This window comes from Nelumbo lutea, chromosome 1 (assembly GCF_056320005.1).
Source record: "Nelumbo lutea isolate HS-2025 chromosome 1, American lotus-T2T, whole genome shotgun sequence".
Classification (NCBI taxonomy): Eukaryota; Viridiplantae; Streptophyta; class Magnoliopsida; order Proteales; family Nelumbonaceae; genus Nelumbo; species Nelumbo lutea.
In genome coordinates this window covers 129483656-129493100 of record NC_142684.1, presented here as the reverse complement: position 1 = coordinate 129493100, position 9445 = coordinate 129483656, and the positions used below count along the sequence as shown (strand labels likewise).

The 9445-nt window shown below is 37.7% G+C and overlaps 1 pseudogene; it reads left to right on the top strand.

Annotated features, from left to right (window-relative positions):
- Window positions 1-4022: 4022 nt before the first annotated feature.
- Window positions 4023-5480, top strand: LOC148877520 (epidermis-specific secreted glycoprotein EP1 pseudogene; annotated as a pseudogene).
- The last annotated feature ends 3965 nt before the right edge of the window (window positions 5481-9445 follow it).

The following is a 9445-nucleotide window of genomic DNA, read 5'->3' as shown; positions in this document are numbered from 1 at the left end:
AAGGCTCCCTACTGCTGATGAATGTGGTATGTGGGACATTTCTGTCTTCTCAGCTTCTGTGCTAGGTGATTGTTCTGAAGACAACTTGCAACCAACAGAAAATGGGATACTGACTGGTTTGGAATCTTGCATGTTGAAGCACCGTAAGACCCTTTGAACACAACTCTTTTGAGTTATCCAGACTTTCCTGTTCTTTCTGTCCCTATATACATCATCCCAAGAATCTGATTAACCAGCCCCAAGTCCTTCATGTCAAACTCCCTAGCTAAACGAGCTTTCAGTGTTGAGATACTTCCTTTATTAGTACCTACAACTAGCACGTCATCAACATATAATAACAAAATGATGAAGTGATCATTACCAAAGTATGTGTAGGCACAATGATCTGCTCCACATTTGCTAAAGCCCAAGCTCACAATGAAGGAATCAAATCGCTTATACCAACACTTTGACGCCTGTTTTAGACCGTAAAGTGATTTGGTTAGCTGACAAACCAGATTCTTTTTGTCATTCTCGACAAAGCCTTCAAGTTGAGTCATATAAATCTCTTCTTCAAGATTACCATGCAAGAATGCAGTTTTAACATCTAACTGCTCCAGCTCCAAGTCAAGTATTGCAGCCATACTCAAAAGAATACGAATAATACTTAATCGAACAACCGAAGAAAATATTTCATTGAAGTCGATACCTGATCTCTAAGCATATCCTTTTACAACTAGTCGAGCTTTGTATCTTTTGATATTCCCGCTAGTATCCTTTTTGAGTTTGTACACCCATCTACAACCAATAACATTTCGATTCTTAGGTAGTTTGACTAAGTCCCAAGTTTTATTTTTTCTTCAGAGCTTCCATTTTTTCCTCTATTGCCATTTGCCAATGAAGAGCATTTGGACATTTGCATGCTTCCTGGTATGAACAAGGCTCATGCTCTTCTGTAATGCAAGAATAAGCTGTTACATAATCCTGAAGCCAAACAAGAGGTCTTGTAGCTCTCCTTGATCGACCTTGATCATCGTGAGTCTCTCCTTCAAAATTTTCAATGTGCTCTTCAGGTACATCAACAATTGTATCAATTTGTTGCTTTTGAATCTTTTGAAAAGATTCCACTTCAACTTTCTCTGTTGTCTTAGAACTTGATTCTTTCTGCATCGAATCTTCATTGAAGACAACATCTCGGTTAATAACTATCTTGTGGGCAGTAGGATCCCATAATCTGTATCCCTTTGTACCTTCTGCATAGCCAATAAAAATACACTTTTGGACCTTGCCTCTAGCTTGGTCCTTTGCTCCTTAGAAATCCAAACATAAGCATAACAACCAAATGTACGTAGGAAAGAATAATCAACAGGGTTTCCTGACCATACCTCTTCTGGAATTTTGCAATCAAGTGCCGTAGTGGGAGAGTGATTTACTAGGTAACATGCCGTATTGACTGCTTCTGCCCAAAAGTACTGCTTCTGCCCAGCTGCACTCAACATGCTTCTAGCTCGATCCATAAGTGTACGATTCATCTGTTCAGCAACTCCATTTTGTTACAGAGTTCGTGGAACCATATACTATCTCAGAATGCCATGCTCATTGCAAAATCCTTCAAATTCTTTTAAGGTACATTCTTTCCCATTGTCGGTTCTTAGACACTTAATTCTTTTCCCCTTTTGATTTTCAACTAGAGCTTTGAACTTCTTGAAATAGGAAAAAGTATCACTCTTCCGTTGGAGTAAATAAACCCATACTTTCTTGGAGAAATCATCAATAAAAGAGACAAAGTATAATGAACCTCCAAGAGATTCCGTAGTAGCTTCCCACGTATCAAAGCGTATTAGATCTAATACCTCTCTACTCCTAGCTTTAGACTTGTGAAAACTAGCTCTATGGTGTTTCCCAAATAAACAATTTTCACAAAAATTCAAATAAGTAGATTTTAAACCAAGAAGTAGATTTTGATCAAGAAGTACCTTACGTCCTTACTTGCTCATATGACCCGAACGTTTGTGCCAAATCATGATAGAATCGAGCACAACATTTGCAACGATGGCATCGCCGACCATGGTATCCCTGATCAAGTGGTATAGCTTCTCTTGTAATTTGCCTTTTGCAATTACCATAGCTCCTTTACTGATCTTCAATTGGCCATTTTCTCCAGAAAACTTGTAACCGTCTTCATCAAACTTTCCTAGTGACAGGAGACTCTTTCATAGTTCAGGAACATACCGTACACCAGAGATTGTACGAGTGATGCCGTCAAACATAGTAATTCTAACATCTCCAATTCCCACTATTTTGCATGTGCTATTATCACCCATGTAAATAGTCCCACCATTGCACGATTGGTATGTGTAGAACCAATCTCTGCATGGCTTCATATGGAAAGAAGCACTAGAATCTAATATCCAGTTATGCTTTAAATTTTCACAAGAATCAATAGACAGTACCTCACCATCTTCTGATGAATTACTTCCTTCTGCGATGTTTCCTTGGGAATTATTTGAAGCCGGATCTTTGTTAGAGTTGGGCCGATTTTGCTCAACTTTGGATTGCCAACAATCTTTTCGAAGGTGCCCCTTCTTACCACAAATCCAACACTTGAGTCCTTTCTTGTTGCCTCTTGACTTGGATCTCGTTTGATTTTTGATAGAGTCGTTTCTCTCATTCGATCTATCTCGTACCATCATTGCATCACTTGAAGAATTCTCACCAACTTTTCTACGAGATTCTTCTGTAAGCAACATAGAAATAGTAAATTCTAATGACAGATCTTTAGTATTGCTCAAATTCATTATCAAACTATCCCAAGAGTGTGGCATAGAACAAAGCAAAAGAGCAACATTTTCTTCGTCATCAATACGTACCTCTACAACTGCTAATATGCTTAGTAGAGTGTTGAACTCATTCAAGTATACTTGCAAAGAGGCTCCGTTCTTCATCCTCAGATTGTAGAGTTGTCGTTGGAGAAAGATTTTGTTGGACATTGATTTTCCCTCGTAGAGATTCTGCAACTTGTCCCATAAACCTTTGGTAGTGGTTTCCTTGGACACGTTGAATAAAACCGAATCTTCTAAAGCAAGAAGAATATCAGCCATGGCTATCTGGTTTTTCTTCTCAAAATCTTCGTCTTTCATATCAGCAGGCTTCTTCTTTTTTCCTTCTATGGCAATTGCACAATCTTCTTTCACCAACACAGCATGCATCTTCAGCTTCCAAATTGCATAGTTGGATCCGTTGAATTTCAATATGTCGAACCGGGTAGAGCTCGAACTCGCCATATTCAACACGTGCAATACCAGAACAACAAATAAAGATTTTGGCAAAATCCCAGAACAGAACCGTGTGGCTCTGATAGCAATTGTTGGTATTGCACAGCGGAAATAATGTAATCTGTACGTGCACAAAAAGAAAATAAAAAGTAGATAGCAATAGAAAAATAGAACAAGAAAGAGAGAACACCAGATTTACGTGATTCGGCCAAAATGCCTACGTCTACGGCCAGTAGCTCAGAGCTTCCTTCTTACTATAAACAGGAAAAAATATAAAAATAATTTCACTGAAATCACACCCGTACTCGACACTCAATACACCAAAACACAATACTACTCTCAACACACTTCACCATACACTGAAATGAAATGGAGTATATTTTTAACTAACCCCTATTTATACTTGAGCTTAGGGGTATAATGGGGTTTTTAAAATTTTTCTTTCATAATTAAGCAAACAATAAAATGGTTGCCACCGAACAGAACGGTGTGCCACCGTTCAATATGGCGGGCTCAGCTCGGTGGGTCACCGATTGTAAATTCGGTGAGCCACCTACTGGCCCACCTTTTTTACTTTTCAAGAGCACCTTCAAATTTGTTGTGCCTACTGGATTCGGTCCCCACATAAGCAGCCGACGGCGGCCCGTCACAAGAGGCTTACTTTGAGTTTTTGTTGGCCTATATATATATATACATCTTCCTTGGTCCTCCTCTCTAACACTACTAACACTGCAAATTGAGCAACAATGCAAGGATAAGCAAGCGAGAATGCTGTGTTCATCAGCGTCAGTTTCAGTCCCACCTCTCTCCATCTTCTTCCTATTCCTCATCCTTCCCTTCTTCCTACTTCAAGTTCAAGCCACTGTTCCCCATCAAAGACCTTCAAGTATGTCAACCAAGGCGAATTTGGTGAGTACGTAGTAGAATATGACGCAAGCTATCGTGTATTAGATGTCTTCACGTTTCCTTTTCAACTTTGCTTCTACAACACCACCCCTGATGACTTCACCCTTGCTCTCCGAATGGGTACTCGTCGTTCTGAGTCCATCATGCGTTGGGTCTGGGAAGCCAATCGTGGCAACCCTGTACGCGAAAACGCTTCTCTTACATTTGGCCGCGACGGCAATCTCGTCCTGGCCGATGCCGATGGCCGGGTGGTCTGGCAGACTGCCACCGCTAACAAAGGTGTTGTCGGCTTCAAGCTACTCCCAAGTGGCAACATAGTCCTACACGATAAGCAAGGTAGGTTTGTATGGCAAAGCTTCGACCATCCAACTGATACACTTCTGGTAGGCCAGGAGCTACGACTTGGTGGATCCACAAGGATTGTTAGCCGTGTGTCCAGTGTTGATGGATCCCAAGGACCATACAGCCTTGTGCTGGAGCAGAACAGAGTTGCTCTGTATCTCAAGAATAATAACTCCCCAAAGCCGTTGCTTTACTACTACGATGAGTTGGGGAACGGGCATGACCCCCTGGCCTATGTAAAGTTCAACAGTGAACCTGAAACAGAGGAAGCTTATGCTTTTGATTTAAAATTTGATTATGCCATGATCAACTCCTCGTCAGTGTCGAGTCGTATCTGGGCCAGACCAAAATACAATGCCACCTACTCAATGCTTCGAGTGGAATCGGATGGTAATCTTAAGATCTACACCTACAGTGACAAGGTCGACTGGGGTGCTTGGGAAGTAACATTCACCCTCTTTGACAGAGATGGGAGCATGAGCGAGTGTAAGCTGCCTACCAGATGTGGATCACTCGGAGTCTGTGAGGATGATCAATGTGTAGCTTGTCCCACGCCTCTTGGCTTGACATGGTGGAGCAAAATTTGTGCACTCCCCGCTCTTCCTCCCTGCAAATCCAGAGCCAATGTAAATAATTATTACAAAATTGTGGGTGTTGAGCATTTCCTGAATGAGTACACAGAGGGAGATGGTCCAATGAATCTGGCTGAGTGTAGGGACAAGTGTAACAAGGACTGTGGGTGCTTAGGTTTCTTCTACAGCCTCCAAATGCTTGCTGGCTCCTGAACTTGGCACTCTCACTAAAGTGTCCAATACATCTCATATAGCTTTCATTAAGCTCTCTAAGTAGATATCTTAGTGACATGGTTAGTTCCTCTCATGCAGATCGATGTAGTCTTGCTTTAAATTTGAACTGAGAAATTTGTATGTCCGTAATAAATAGAGTGCAGCTCTGGTCAATTCAGGCTGCTGGTGGTGGTGGAAGAGCTGCCTATTAAACAAGTGTATTTGCAAAGCTATTAATAAAGTAGAAGCACATGTTTTGAATCTTTCATAAGCTCTGCTAGCTCTTTTATTGCTCAACCTGTTCACAGATAAGATTATTGATATTTTTTCTCCCTGACCCTGTAAAAGTTCTATCTCAGCAAACTTAATTCTGATGATGCTATCAGCCTATCATGTGAAAAGTGAAAACTATTTAGAAATCGGAAATTCAAAAAAGAAGTCCAATTACCTTGTTAATTATGTATATATATGCTCAGACCATATTAGCCTCAGCATCTTATAACTTCCCCACCGCAATCTATTGACCATTTGTTATCCAACTGGGTTTCTCACTTTAATTTCTCTTTCTTGAAGCTATACATGGCAAGTTATCAAATTTGGGAAGATACAAATGTTTGAAAATAACCCGATGGCATGGGGAGAAATGCTTGAAAACAAATCTGTCCAATCAAAATTCAAACATAATTTCGGTACAATGAAGTCAAAAGGCCTTACACAACAGACAATGACTGTAAACGGGAGCACCAAAAATGTCATCCCAAACGCCCCCAAAACAAACTAAAAGAACGTTAAATTCTCCAGGGCAGGAACGTGATCATATTTGGAGCTTCATCGTTTATGTATCCTATTGGTGGTTGCTGGTTGGGTACCTCAATCACTCATCATATCCGGACATAGTAAACCCAGTATCAACCCAATTATTAATTTGTTATTGGGCCTCAAAATAGAGCTGGGACCGCCCAAGAATTACACAATAGGGTTGGATTCGGTCTGTCGGGTGAACTCAGCCCACTGACAGCCCTTTGGAGCAAGGTCGTCCCCCACCCGGGCCAAGACCCGAAATCCAATCTAATCCCATGACTTTGCTTCAAATTCCTCATGACCAAAATCCCAAAGCTCCTTCCTCATCAACATCTATTTTTCTCTTAAAGAGAGACATTGCTTTCATACATCTCGGGCCAAGGCCCACGGGCTGAGGCTCTCACCCTTTCAAAAGCGTCTTCTATCTTCTTTTCATACTTGAGCTCATTACTGCTGTGTTTTTGCCAAGAAGGCAAGAACTAAGAATTGTCAACGAAAAAAAAAAAGTCTTTGGCGAGGTACCTCTTCCACATACCAACCGTAGCTACGTATTCCGACAGAGGGTGCCATGGGCGGCCCATAGATTTACTATTATTAGGGATACAATTTGGTGGTCTCGGGTCGGACTTTTGTTAAAATTTTGAATTGGCCCAGCCCGAATGCCCAAGCCTAAACCAGTATAAAATGCTAACTTGGGCGATACCCAAGTGGGAGGGCGTTAAAACTCCCTCTAGTAGATGGATGTTATTTTGTATTTTCAAATAGAAAAAGGCGATACCCAATTCTAGCCCTAATATCTGGGTTTTGGGAGTGGTGAATTAAGTACAGATATATACCTCCTGCATTTGGCATTTAAATATATATTTTGATAAGTGGTAAAAAACAAGGAAAGAAGCAAAACCCGAACCAAAGAAAAAAAAATACCAATTAAATTACACGCGAGAGAGAATAAGACTAAGGTCTCCGGGTCCGGGGAATTCCTCAAGCAACAGCTCTCAAAAAAAAAAACCCATCCCAGCAAAATCAATCACCACCGCAGTTCCCTTCTCTCTAGGTAGGGATGGCAATTCCATGTAAATTTTTGGGTATTCGATCCGTCCCAACCCTAATAGGACCTGTTTATCAAAATTCTATAGGGTTTGGAACAGGTTTAGGATTTTAGATTAAAACTCTATAGGGTTTGGGTTTTGACTTTAGGGTATCCGATATCCAATACCCGGAATGCATAAATATGAACCTATTATATTATACATTATGCGCAAATTTATAAATTTTAAGTACTTAGATAATTATTCTATTATTAATATTTTATTTGCATAAATTTCTTAGGATTAAAATCATCATTTTATGTAAATTTGGATTTGATAGATTGTTTATTTCATTTAGTTATAAAATTCTAATTTTAAATATTATTTCTTTTAATTTTTAGTTGGAATTTCTAATCATATATATGTTTTGATTGTTTTGATGAACACAAAAGTTAATAACATCTATTTTATTCCATTAAATAACACGAGATGTGAGATGGCTTAATGGTTTAAGTCATACCATAAGCATTAAGAAACTTTTTTTTTAGTAGAAAACCCTTTGGTCAAGGGGTTTAATGGGTGGGACGGGCTTAACAGGTTTGGGACGGGACGGGTTTGGGAAATTGATAGAAAAAGTTAGACGGGTTTAAATTGGGTTTGAAATCAGGGATACATAAACGGGTTCAAGAATGGATAGGGCAATTTGCACAGATATGATGAAATTAATGGCAATATATATGGACTTGCAATCTTAAAGCATTTGCATGGATGCTCAACTTTTATCTTGGAGGGCTTCCATGACTACTAATCTATTGCCTTCAATGATATAATGTGGTGGGCATGAGGGACTTGGAGATCAAGTTTGTGGGCTTGTAGAGCTGCCCACTTTTGTGCCACTATTATCAATTTGGCCCATCTTTGCCATCAAGATTTTGCCTGTAAAATCTCTCATGATGCAGCAGCAGCCATACGCACCGCACACCATCTTCATTGAGGCATCAAAATTTATCTTAATTCCATTTAAGGGAGGAGCGGAGTCCATCTCATATCCACCGCATAACAGACCCTGAGCTCATTCATTGTATTTGTGCAATAACAGTAAAATATTCCCAAAATAATTGGGCTTGAATGCTTGATGATCCATCTTCTCCTCCATCATATCCTTAATTCCAACTTTTTAGGTTCCATCATGGACCCAACAACTTTTGAACTATGATGCCCTCAGTTAGGGCCCAAACTTGTTGGGTACTTGGGATATCTGACATCTAATATATATATATATTAAAATAATGAAATCAGGCCAAAGTCTCCCCCAGTCAGACATGTGGCCCACTTACATTCAAACACCTGTCATTTCAAAGATTTAAATAAAATAGATACTTGTCAAAATCTGAATAGTGGTAGTTTAAGAATAGAGCCCACTAGACATGTGTCAAATTCTGATTAGTGGTAGGTCAAGAAAAGAGCCCACTAACATGCAGAGTGGAGCCCACCACCATATAGAGTTGTGAAAAGTGGTAAGCTCCTACTTTCAATCATTTCCTAAAAAAAAGTTGTGCTATTAATTACTGTTAACTACTAATCTAATTAATTAATTACAGCTACTAATTATTAATAATAATTACTCATTGATAATAATTAATTAGTGACAATATTGTTCATTATTAAATCAGAAAAATAATTTCTTATAATAATTACTGCTAATACTTAATTACTGATAATTTATTAATGACAATATTTCTCATTATTAATTCGAAATGATAATTAATAAATATTTTCATAATGGTAATTAATAATTCGGAAATAATCATTTTATATTTATATTAACATATTAATTATTTTGAAAATAAATATGTAATGGTAATTATTTATATTATAATTATTATCAGAAATTATAATTCATACATTTATATTAAATAATTAATTATATTATTATAAGTAATTATAATTAACAATATTATATTAATGAATATAATTATATTATTATTATCAATAATTATAATGAATTATTACTAATACTAATGGTGATAATTATAACTTTGGAATGTTAATTAATAAGTATTTTAATAATGTTATTATTAATTGGGATATAATCATTTTATATTAATATTAATTCATATTAATTATTTTATAAATATATCATTAGTGTTACTTCTGTACATTATTATTATTACAAGTAATTATAATTAATACTATTATTATTCTCCAAAAAATATTTCATTTAGTGACAATTAAACTTTAAAACTTTCAATTATTGAATATTGTTAAATTTAAAGAATTATAAAAGCAAATATTGTTTTATGAATTAACTAAAAATCATAATTATAAC